Below are 13,583 nucleotides of genomic sequence, written 5' to 3'. Positions count from 1 at the left end.
AATAGCATTTAGAGGTGAAATTACTCCAACCCACCTATATTTCTTCTTCTATAATAGAGATCTCTATTTTTAAAAAATAGTATTTCACATTTAAAATATAATTTAATTATATAAATTATATTATATGTTAAAATAGTATTTCATATTTAATATAATTTAAAAGATGTAAGTGTATAAATTAATACATTCAAGACCATAACCCAGACAAATTAAAAGAAGATCATATAAGTGAAATAGACAGCTTATAAGTTATAAATTAAGTGATATGAAGTTTTTATTACAAAAATATTTAAAGACATCATTAAAACATGTTTGGCAAATGCTTGATAAAATACACAGTGGGGGAGCTAGCATAGAACCAGGGCGGTCATATGACCCATGTGAAAAGAAAAGTTCCCCCTATTTTGTAAAGAAAAGTCTGATAATACATGTGTTTGGGAAATGCATTAGGCATGAGTAAGACAATGGGATCTAACAAAATATAATTTAATCTGATATAAATAGCAAATATTTTTTTAATTATTTTAAAATAATAAAAAATTCACTTGATTATTTATAAAATTTCAAAATTCTTAGAAATTATTTGTTAACCAAGTCATACAATATGTTTAATATTCGAAATATACTAGTCTAAGTCAAAATTAAAAGATGTAAGTGTATAAATTAATACATTCAAGACCAAAACCCAAACAAATTAAAAGAAGATCATATAAGTGAAATAGACAGCTTATAAGTTATAAATTAAGTGATATGAAGTTTTTATTTCAAATAATCACTACAAGAAAGCATCTGTAAAATGAGGAACATTTACAAGGAATTATGGTTTCATAATTTTATGAAGACATAACAAGACGTTTACCTAAAGAAACAAATTCGTCGTACAGTCAAAATAATTTTACGAGAACAATTTTTTTCATAAAACACATGTAATTTTCAAAAAATTTATGAGAGAAGAGAAATTTTCTCTTAAAAACATTTTAAAATAATGAGAATATTCCTGATGATTATGGGATTCATACAATTTACACGATAGAAATATATTTTGAGAGTTACCATATTGAAATAATATTTTCTACGCCACAATTTTGATATGATGTATATCGAAAAGAATATTTTTGATAACATCGTAAATACAATACTCAACGTTCAAAGAAAATCAAAAGACAATAAAAAATTAAGATGGACTTATATGATATTTACTCAGTAAATGAGTTACATATCAAAATCGATAAATAACTTATAAATGTAATAAATTTATTTTTATTAATATTATAGGATATTAGTTTAAACATATATATATAGAGAGATTTTGAGTTTTAAACTTAAATACGTTAAACTTAAAATGTAAATAGTAATATCAAGTTACATTTAGTGTGAAGATATTATTTTAATATTTTATTACTATAAATGATTTATGTTCCTGACAAACAAAATTACTATAAATTATATTTACTTAATGTAATTACATTAATTAGTATTGTTATCATTATATGTTGTTTTTCTTAGAAAAAAAATAATGGACCACTTGTTACACTTCAAATAGCAAGTATACTTTGATCCACTTGTGGTTCTTGATTTTTCTTCATGATAAGGACTGTCTTACTGTTTATGGTGTGTCCTCTGCCAAATGCATCAAAATTAATAATTTTATTGAATGGGTGATTAAGTTGTGGAGCCTCCACTTGGACGTGAGAACCGCTAAATATACGCCTCCCATTCTTAGCTTCAAGCGGTAACTTGGAAAGTGGAAACCCTCAATAATAATGCAAACGATCCGCCTTTTCTACTGAAAAGGATGGGCCATAATGACACATACTCCGTGGGAACCTCACAGCCATGCGAGTTGCATAAATTAAATGTGTGTTACTTTCTTAGAGCATTTTCAATTATACTCCATATTTAAAATTGACTGATGAACAAAAAAATAAAAACTTAGTTTATTTAGAGTAAATTTTTATTTATTATTTTATTTTGTAATAAAATATGGAGTGGAATTGAAGATACAGAATATATTATCTTATTGGTGGCACTATGTTCAACATGTATTGGAATTCTTTTATGGCAATGAGTATTAAATTATGTTAGTCATCCAACATTTAATATTAATGGTTTATGTTATCGACTTATTTTGGGTTCACCCTTAAAGTGAACTTCTAGGTTAACCCAACCAATATAAATCAGTCATTTTACAATTGATATCTTTTAGAAAGGAAACAAAATATTATTGAGTTATATTATATTTTTAAATAAAAAATGTTAAAAATAAATAAAAATAGTAATATATGCAAAAAAAAAACTAAAAATATTTTAACTCCGTCATTTAAATACTAAACCCTAAACCCTAAACTTTAAATCCTAAAACCCTTGGATAAATACTAAACTCTAAATTAAAAATATTAAACACTAAATCTTAAAAAATACCAAATCCTTAATCATAAAAAGAGTTTATGATTAAGGGTTTAGTATTTTTAAGATTTAGTGTTTTAGTGTTTAATGTTTTTGATTTAAAATTTAGGATTATCCAAGTGTTTAGGGTTTACCCAAGGGTTTAAGATTTATAGTTTGGGGTTTAGGGTTTATTATTTCGATGACGACATTAAAATATCTATTTTTTGCATATACTAGAGTTTAGAGTTTAAGATTATCCAATGGTTTAGCGTGTACCCAAGGTTTTAGGATATACCCAAGGTTTAGGGTTTAGGATTTAGAGTTTAGGGTTTAGTGTTTTCTTTTACGATGTTAAAAATATATTTTTAAATTATTTTTTGTAACTACTATTATTTTTATTTGTTTTTATTTTATTTATTTTAAAAACATAATATAATTTGACAATATTTTGTTTCCTTTTTAAAAAGATATTGATTATGAAATACTTGATTCCTATTGGTTGATGAATCTAAAGGTTCACCAGGGGTGAACCCAAAAATAACTCTATCTTTAATGGTTTCTCTCTTAATAATTCAAAATAGAGTAATATAAAAATAAAAAGGAAATTTATTCCAACAATTATCTATATTTTACTTTAAATAACTATTTAAAACCTTCATTAAGAAATATACAAACTGTACCCTTTTTTCTGCTTTAGCCAAAGAAAACTTTTCAACCATTTTCAAATTCAAAGTAAGAATTATGCATATGTTTGAAACAAACTTGTATTTCAATTATTTTTATTATATAATTATGCATAAGACTAGGAAGAAAACAAAATTTTATTTCAAAACTTAAATTCTAGTAAGATTGAATTAGTTATTTAGTTGTGCATATGTTTCAATCACAAACATAAATCTTAAGATCAACAAGCTTACTATGCTATAAAATATATAACTATATGGTTGCATTTCAAAATTTGTAATATTTTTAAAATATATAACTAGTATTGTTAATAAATATTTTATATATAACTAAAATATATCGTTATTATTATAATAAAATATATGAAAGTTAGAAAATAATTTTGTAAATAAAATGTTATACTCCCTCTTTTCGGATATAATATATAAATGATGTTTTAGAACTGTTCTTTTGTACCAATATACCTGACGTTTTCCAAAAAAACTAGGTGAAATATAGTGGTAATGACTTCACTTACCCTTCATATTATTCTTTTTAACGAATAGAAATGTTTGCATTAATTAATGAATGAGGCTAGGAAAGGTATTGTACAACATTTCTTGTTTGGTGAAAGTAGCGCTTGGCGTTCGGGTACCCATTCAGGTTTCGGTTCAGTCCATTCGGGTTTCGGGTTTTCGGGGTCAAAAATTTCAGCCCTATTCAGATATTTCTAAATTTCGGTTCGGGTTCGGTTCGGATCTTTGCGGGTTCGATTCGGATTCGGATAACCCATTTAAAATGTTTTTAAATTTTCAAAATTCATTATATACTTTAAATTTTTTAAATCTATAAGAAAGATAATATATTACATATAAATTTTCATAACATATATGTCAAAATACCTTAATTTAACATATAAATTGGTTTTCTTTGAATATTTGGATAAATAATCAATAGATATTTAACTATTTTTGGTATTTTCAGTATACTTTAGCTATTTTAAACATTTATTTTTGACTATTTGCATATATTTTTTGAGTATTTTGGAAAACTTAAAGGTATTATAAATTTTTAATATTTTAATATACATTATATATAAAAATAATGTATATATTTAAATGTATAAATTTATTTCGGATACATTTGGGTACCCAAAATACTTCGGTTCGGATCGGGTTCGGTTTCGATTCTTTAAATACCGAAATTTTGAACCCATTCGGATATTTAATTAATTTTGGTTTGGGTTCGGTGCTACTTTTTCGGATCGGGTTCGGTTCGGTTTTTCGGGTTCGGATTATTTGCCCAGCCCTATGTGAAAGTATGTAAAACGTCAAATATAAAAAAACGGAGGAGTATATTATTCAAAAAAGTTCAAAATTTATTCTGCGACTATCTTCTAAAAATCGTAATCAGATGTTTTTATCTCTTACTATTTGAATAACCATACGGTTGAATATTAACATCATTGATTCACGCTTTTAGTCAAAAAATCATTGATTCCACAAAGGCTGGATATAAAACGCTATATAAAAGGCTGATGATAACACCACAATACGACAATTAAATATAAACGTTACTGATGACCTAATTGCTAGGTATAAAACTGATAATTTGAAATTAATCTAATTTTTATGCATGTGTTTATCACATATGATCTTGTTGGAAGGTATTAAGATATTGATAAAATTGACCTTATCAATTTTTGGAACATTCGGAAAATAAAGAATATCACTATTTTAAAATCTAAGATCATAAAATTAAGTTACAGTATTTTATATCAATTTAAAACTAGATTTATACAATTTCTATAAGTTTGTGCATTTTAACGTAACTTTATAAAAATTTGATAACAATTATTATCTAAACATTTATTTGTTATTATCATTTTGAAAATATTTCATATGTTTTATGCTATAATTTTTTTAGAATATTTTTCTATTTCAAAATATAAACTGTTTCACATTTGCATGAAAATTTTGTACTTACTAAATATTATGTGATCAACCGAGTTGTGTATACTAAGTAGAGCACAATACCTTCCCTATGTTATTTAAGACTTTATATAGATTTACCACCTAAACATAGCAAAGTGAAATAATGGTCTATAAATTTAAAAGTTAAAAATATTTTACATAGAAAAATGTAAAAAGTAATTCACATATAAATAGGTATTCAAATTATACAAACTTTTTATATAAAAACGTTTACTAAATTATTTATAGCCTTTAAAATATCAGGGCCGATTCTGCATAGAAAATTCTAATCAAATACAAAGATATATTTGTGTATCTGTATATAGTCTAAAACATTTTACAACATTTTTTATAAAAAATAAAAATGATATTCTTGAAAAATAACAATTTTGAACTTTGTTTATATTTTGAAACATAATTGGTTTATAAACCACAAAAAAATACTGAAATGATGGAAAGCAAAAGAATTTTATTCCTAAAGTATAGTCAGATCAGAACTTTCTTAATTTTGGATAAAAATTACAACATTATATAATCTCTAATTATATTATATAGCACAATCGGTTACCTACAACGTATATGAATATAGCATGATCAACGTATGTGATACTGATGAACAATTCCACGATAAATCTTTCTCAAAAAAAAAAACAATTCCACGATAAATCTCTGTGTGAAACACTTAGATCGATCGATGATTATGCATGTAAAACATTCTCTCTCCTCAGCAGCTAACCAAACAGTTCTGTCTGCATTCTGCAATACTCTAAAGTCTCTGGTAAGTTTTGCATTTTGTAATAATCTAAAAAAAATGCATTGTATAGGATCGAACCCCAAGCTTTTAGACTTTAATCAGTAACTTAAGGGTGCTACTGCGACAAAATTTGATTTCTATGTAGGACTAGTTGTCCCTACTAGTTAATTTCTGTGTCAGAAGGATGTGACTGCTTATTGACTTATTGGTAGGACTATGTTCCACATGTTGTGTTAGAGGATGTTTATAGGTAAGAGCATCATTATTGGATTGACTTGGGGAAGTCCCTCCCTTGAAAGGGAGAAACTTAAGCTTTTTTTTTTTTTTTTTTGGTTGGGAAACGGTTAAGGGATGTCCTTTAATTAAGGGATTTTCCCTTCTCTTTCTTCCTCGGTCCCTGCGTTTTGTGGTTCCCCTCCCCCTAAAGGACTCTCCAAATCTCACCAATAAAGATGGTCTAAAACCCTTGAGTGGTTCTTAAGTGGGGTATATTAAATTTTTAACTAATAAAATTAAAATAAGAGACTTTGTTAAGAAACACTTAATTATAATGGTTTATTGATAGTATCTTATGAGAAATTGATTGAGATTATGAAAGAAGAGATTACGAAAGAAGATAAGAAGAATTGATTGAGATTATGATCACAATTCTTGGTGACAATATTTTTTACAACAACAAGAAGCAAAATATTCAAAAGACAACAGACTCGTGACCACAACGACAACAAACAACACCCACAAACCCATGACCACAACGACAACAAACAACACTCACAAACCCATGACCACAACGACAACAAACAACACTCACAAACCTAACACAACACCCGTAACCTCATTGTTGTATGTAACAGCTAAACAATTAAAATCACAACCATAAAAGAAAGACAAACCTGAACTCCACCGTCAGAATCAGCACAAGGCTGAAGAATGGGACCAGGATTGGTGCCGCCACTGATCTCAGAGCGAATCGTCCACTCTCTCTAACTCGCTCGGTGTTGGGGGCGTCTTTGAAACTTGGTAATGCTTCATAAGGAGTGAAGACTCCATTGTTGTTGCTCTTTAGATTCACATCGGAAGAAGAAGCAACAGGAGGAGCGTTGTTCTTTGTCTCTGGTTTCTTGTGGAACAAATGATTGTAGTTTCTCATACTCTTCTGGTAATAGAGTCGATACCTGCAGATATCATTTGCAAGATAACACCTCTCCATTCCTGTTTTGCTCCTCCCCCTGTTCCAGCCCACCACAGTTTTAATATTATGCTGACATGACATTTCATCTAAGTAAAAACCAAAACAGTGGAAGCTTGTTTCTGTACTTGGTTCATGAGACCCAGGCTAAGCACCTTCACTCCTTTTTTTTGTTTGCCTCTAGTAGCTTTCTCAATCATGTTATTGATCGCCTCTTTCCTCCATTTTAACAAGTACTGCATGAATCAGGTCTCAGTGCATCAGTAAACCAACCTATACTACGTATACCGCTAATAAATTGGCAAAAGAGTCAAAAGAAATTAAGCTGAAGATGATGAGGATCTGCAGATTATATCTGGGTATGATCTAAGACTGCAAGTGGAGCTTCTCAAAAGAGTTTCTCTCAGTGACAAAGACGCTGGCGTAGAAGAGAGTGAAGAGCATCGAGAGAGATGTGAAAGGCCACAAAAGGCGTATGAACCGGAATCGACGCCTGATTCATCCAGATACGGAGAGATCGATCACGGAGTTTCAGCATCGAAACCGATTGAGTAGAGATGAGAGAGAGAGAGGTAGGGATGAATGTGCGACGCGTGTCCATAAGAGACGCCTCTTTCGTCGCTTAATGAAGAAACGTATCTTCTATTAAAAGGTATTTTTATTATTTTTTAAATCATAATTAGCTTAAACAACCCTTGTAAGAAACGCCTATACGGCTAAGACAAAAATATTTTAATTATGTCACAATCATCTATTCCTTTCAATTCAAATTAAATATCATTTTATGATTTTAATATAATTTTAATAAATTTATATATTTTATTTTATTAAAATAAATTTATTTTACATATTTTTGATATTCAAATAATAATTAAATTAAATATTTAATTACTTTTTGTTTGTATGAAATTTTTAAACGATATCATATTTACAAAGAAAAATATATAGAAAAAATATCTGATGAGTTTTTAAATAGAATTCCAAGACATCTTTATATAATAATTTAAATAGTTTTATTTTTAGATATATAAAAAATAAATAAATAATTTATTTATGTAATTAAATTTATATCTAAAATGCACCACACAAAAGATACATATAACATATTAGTCTCTTACACTTACAAAAAAACATTTTAAACAATATCTCATTCTTGTTTTTTTTACTTTCTCTTTCTTATCTTTCTTTTATTTATTTATCTATTTTATTTTGAAAACACATAAAAACCATCAATCATGATTCATATCCTAAGATATTTTGTTGTTTATAGACTTTAAGTTTAATCGAGTTTATTCATTTAAATGGTTTATTGTAGTTTATATTTTTGAAAATATTTTCATAAGAAAAGAAATAAATTTTACTCTAATGATTATTTCTAATTTTAAAATAAAATAAAATTTTCGATTTTTAATATTCAGAGAGGTTTTATTTTTAATTTAAAATTATTTATTTGTTTTTGGTTTTAACCCAAAGAAAAAAAGTCACCACTAGTAAATTAATGCATCAAAAAGTTTCAAGAAAATATAAAAAACATTTTCAAAGTTTTATTCCCTACAAAATTGAATTATTTGTTTGCATTCAAGTCTTACAAACATGACTTTTCTATTCTACGTCCACTTTTGACAACATATGTTATTATTGTATAGTTTTTAGCCATCACAATCATGTCTTTTGTCATTTGCTATTTAACAAATTCAACTATCAGACATAAATGTTGTTGACCCCAAAACGGGTGATCAATAAAAGTTAAATGGGATTGGATAAGGCCATCCTCAACCACATTTTATTTTCTATTCTAAAATATAATTGAGACTAAAAATATTCCAATGATATACTATTTTCACTTTCTAATAGAATAAAAATTGGTTTATCCAATAAATAAAGTAAATTGTTTGTTTTTGTTCATCATTTTATTTTTGTTTCTAAAGTAGAGTACTATTAAAATATATCACAATTTTAATATAGAATTATTATAGTTTAAAGTACAAAATTAGGTGAACTATTGGAGATGATCTTAGATAATGGTGGAAACATGTAAAAATAAGAACGAAGGATAAACTGAGTTTCTAATGATTTAAGAACTTTGAGATTTGAGTGAATGAATTAAATAAAATTGCTGCGTTGCATGTAGAACAACTATGAATCACCTAAAACGGTTGGGATATCAAAAACTCTTCAAATCTGCTTATTATTCAAAGATGGATGATGAATGAAGAATGAAAATGTTAATAGTTTGGATCGAAAGAGATCGAATCCAAACATCAAAGACCACTCATGTGTTTCACATGGGATAATCTAGAGATGGATCAAAAAAATAAATTATGATGTATACGATGACCGGTGCTAGTTCGCCTACCGCCAAACTAGCACAACTTTATCTTGGATCACTCCATCAGTTATTCATTATTATATTAGCGTTTAAATTTTTATCTAGTTGTTTTTGATGTTAAAAAAAACAGATCTGGTTTTTTTAAAAGAAATTTTATAATTGATTTATCTAGTTGCCTTAAATTCTTGATTGCATGCGCATAGTGTCCTAATATGTTTTTTTAAGCATGTTGGCCTAATATGTTTCACACTAAACAAAATCTTTCTACCCCTAGGAACAAAAGATATCCTTTTTTATGTATCCTTAAGATCATACTGTATGTTTTAACCAAATTGAAGTCTTGTGGTTTTATTGTCAAGTCCTTGTTATATACATATATAGGCATCTGATCCCATATGCATTGATTAATCATCTATATTATTAAAAGATAATTATTCTAAAAATCTGCGGTAAAATGTTGTTGGATCAATTAATTAGACTTAATCTATTATATACAATTAATGTTCATAGCTTAACTCTATTATATCAACCAAAGTTAGTTACTATTATTCTGAAATGTACATTAGTTTGTACTCATCTATGTGAACAAATCAGAAATGTGGTAGACAATAAATAATGATTTTTATCAGACCAACGTTTACTAATCTTTTTATGTTATAATTTTGCTGTCTCCTGTAACATGAATCGACTACATGTCCGTAGATAATTTTATAAGATAATAAATTCTATTAATTTGAAGGATTTGTTGATATGATTTAGGTATTAATTATATTATTTAGACTAGCACCATATTATAATCATTTATACATCAATTTCTACTAACATACCTATAGAAATCGTTAATCATCATTTTAAGTGACTATTCATAGTCATATATAACACATTCTTGGTATACTACTATATAGACATCGTTATTACTAATGATTTTGATATAAAATAGATATAACACATTTTTGGTATACTATTTTATCACTTTCTAATAGAGTAAAATGGGTTTATCCTATATATAGAGTAAGTTGTTTATTTTTTGTTCATCAGTCTATTTTTCACTCTAAAATAGAGTACTACTAGAGTTTATCACTACTCTATTATAGAATTATTCTATTTTAGAGTAAAAAATAAGGTAAATTATTTGAGATGGTCTAAAGATAATGGTGGAGACATGTAAGGATAAGAAAGAAGGATAAACTGAGTTTCTAATGATTTAAAAACTTTGATATTTGAGTGGATGAATTAAATAAAGTTGCAGTGTTGCATGTAGAACGACCGTGAATCACCTAAAATGTTGGGATATCAAAAGCTCTTCAAATCTGTTTATTATTCAGAGATGGATGAATGAAGAATGGGAATGTTAATAGTCTGGATCGAAAGAGATTGAATCCAAACATCATGGACCACTCATGTGTTTCACGTGAGATAATCTAGGGATGGATCCGGAAAATTAATTATGATGTATATGATGAGTGGTGATAGTTCGCATACCGCTCAACTACCACAATCCTGTTTTGGATCATTACGTCAGTTATTCATTATTTATATTTCAATTTTTATCTAGTTGTTTTTGATGTTAAAAAAAAACAAATTTAGTTCTTTTTGAAGAAATTTTATAATTGATTTATCTAGTTGCCTTAAATTCTTGATTGCATGCTTATAGTGTCCTACTATGTTTTTTTAAATAGTTGGCCTAATATGTTTCACACAAAACAAAATCTGTCTACCCCTATAGGCAAATAAGACGTCCTTTTTATATATCCTTCAGATCAAATGTTTTAACCAAATTGAAGTCTCGCGGTTTCATTGTCAAGTCCATGTTATATACATATATATAAGCATCTGATCTGATATGCATTGATTAATGAAACAATTACACTCCAAGTCACTTTTCATCTCTATAATATCATAAAAAGTCACTTGTTGTTACCGGGACATTTTGTCCAAACCTTCCTTTATACCAAAAAAAAAAAACATGAAATCTCTATTCTATCCTTTTTTCTTTTTCTTCCTCTTCCCACCACTGAATTCTTCGTCTCTCTCTCTCTCTCCTTCCTGATTTCTTCAAGTTCTCAAACTCTCTCAAGAGCTCAAGAGCATAATTTCCTCAATTCTCAACGAAATTTTGTGATTCTTGTTGCTGAGAATTCGAAATCCCTATCTCTTTCTCCTTATAATCTCGGTTTTCCTCAAAGCAAGCTAAGGTACTGAGATTTCGAGTTGATTTTTCTTGGTTGAAAAAGTTCAAATTTTTAAAATTGGGATTTGCTCGATTTCCTGTTCTAAAATCGTTATCTATGCTTCCATTAGCTTGATTGATGAATTGGGTTGATGAAAAACGAGTTTAATTGTCTTGAATTAAAATTTCAAAAGTTAGGGTTCTTGAGAATTGAGATTTTCGAAATTTTTGGGGAAAAAAATTGTTTGTACTTCAAAAGACTCTTGAATGGTTAATTCTTGCTAGACGATTGGTGTTTACTGATCTATGCTTGATAAATTAGTTTATGTGTGATGAAAAATCCTCATGAAACTCACACACTTTCCAAGTCTTTGTTTTGTAGGACACAATGGAGAGAGCCCGTGGAAGAGCGACCAAGGAAGACAAAGGAAAAGGACTTGCATCTACTTCCCAAAGTTTCAATCTTTCTTTGAAATGTTATTAACTTGTTACAAAGTTTCAATTTTTTTGCACTGGTCATTTGTGGCATGTACATGTGGATACGAAACATAGCATATACATAGTTTTTTTGATGTACATGTGGATAACGTGAATATGTGTACATATAAGGCACTCTCTTCTACCTGCAATGACTACTCATATTCTCAAAATTTTGATTTCACCAAAACCAATTCCCTACATCTGTTTTTAATGACATTGGAAAATAATCCAAATTGGCAAGATGATACAACTGAAACCATACTAATCTTTCTTTATACGAACTAAGTGTACATGTGTACATAAATGAGCAAGTGCACATGTCGACATCTATGTACATTGGTCATGTGTGCAGTCCACCATTTAAGATGCACATATTTAAAGATAATGTACACATGTACACTAAAACGGTTTTGTACACATGTACACTTCATTTATGCTAAATTTTAATATTTTTTAGAAGAATGGCAATTTTGTAATTAACTCGCCTTCTTCAAATTAGGGCTTCCAACGATTTCTGCAACTCATCTGCGAGCCGCAATTGATTTTCTTCATGAAATTTTTATTTTTTTGGCTTACAGATGTTGTATAGATTAACAGATGTTGTATAGATAAACCGATAATAGTCAAAACACAAACAAACCCACAAGATTTTTCCATGATTAACCGATTATAGTCAAAACAAAAAAAATAGTTTTCAAATCGTGAGGCAATCGAGCACTCGACTCCAATCTCCAGATCCCGTTTCAGAAGGACTCGACTCCGATCTCCAGAATCTGTTTTGCTAGGATTTGACTTTGATTCATCTTCATTGGCTTGTGGTTTGGAGATTCTATTGGCAGAAAAAAATATAGTGAACTAAAACTAAAAGAAAGAAAATTGAAAAAAAAAATATAATTAGAAATCAATGGTTTACGAAGAGATGATAGAGAAAATGATAGAATGGACTTTGTGTATGTTGAAAGCTGTGCAAAAGTGCTTGAAGAGCAGAAAGTGACTTGGTATGTCATAAAAACTCAATAAGTGACTTAGAGTGTTAATAACTCTTGATTAATTATCTATACTATTAAAAGAGAATTATTCTAATAATCTGCTGTGAAATGTTGTTGGATCTATTAATTAGACCTAATCCATTATCTACATTTAATGTTCATAACTTAATTCTATTATATCAACCAAATTAAGTTAGGTACTACTATTCTGAAAAGTACATAAGTTTGTGCTCATCTATGTGAACAAATCAGAAATGTGGTAGACAATATATAATGACTTTTATCAAACCAACGTTTACTAATCTTTTTTCGTTTTAATTTTGTTGTCTCCTGTAATAAATTCTATTAACTTGAAGGAATTGTTGATATGATTTAGTTATCAATTATATTATTTAGACTAGCACCATATTATAATCATTTATTATACATTGGTTTTAACAAACATACTATAGAAATCGTTAGTTATCATTTTACATGACTATGCATAGCCAGATATAACACATTCTTGGTATACTACTATATAGACATCGTTATTACTAATGATTTTGATATAAAATAGATTGCCAGAAGCATTTATTTACCTATAATTTCATCAAGATGACATATCTATTTATGTCACAACTGTTGTCAAAAAAAAAACTTATATCA

The 13,583-nt window shown here is 28.1% G+C and overlaps 2 long non-coding RNA genes across 3 annotated transcripts; one reads left to right on the top strand and one right to left on the bottom strand.

Annotated features, from left to right (window-relative positions):
- Positions 1-6,390: 6,390 nt before the first annotated feature.
- Positions 6,391-7,594, bottom strand: LOC108856417 (uncharacterized). The gene is made up of 2 exons (XR_001950197.2): positions 7,096-7,594; positions 6,391-7,007 (listed from the first exon to the last, which is right to left on the bottom strand). It is a non-coding gene; the product is annotated as an uncharacterized LOC108856417 (long non-coding RNA).
- LOC108856418 (uncharacterized) lies at positions 7,479-12,116 on the top strand. Of its 2 annotated transcripts, none has more exons than XR_001950198.2 (3): positions 7,479-7,619; positions 10,546-11,491; positions 11,849-12,116. It is a non-coding gene; the product is annotated as an uncharacterized LOC108856418 (long non-coding RNA). The 2 variants fall into 2 exon arrangements; XR_001950199.2 differs by having other exon boundaries at positions 7,481-7,619; positions 10,622-11,491.
- The last annotated feature ends 1,467 nt before the right edge of the window (positions 12,117-13,583 follow it).

Source organism: Raphanus sativus, chromosome 5 (assembly GCF_000801105.2).
Source record: "Raphanus sativus cultivar WK10039 chromosome 5, ASM80110v3, whole genome shotgun sequence".
In the NCBI taxonomy this organism is placed as follows: Eukaryota; Viridiplantae; Streptophyta; class Magnoliopsida; order Brassicales; family Brassicaceae; genus Raphanus; species Raphanus sativus.
This window is presented reverse-complemented; position numbering and strand designations above follow the sequence as displayed.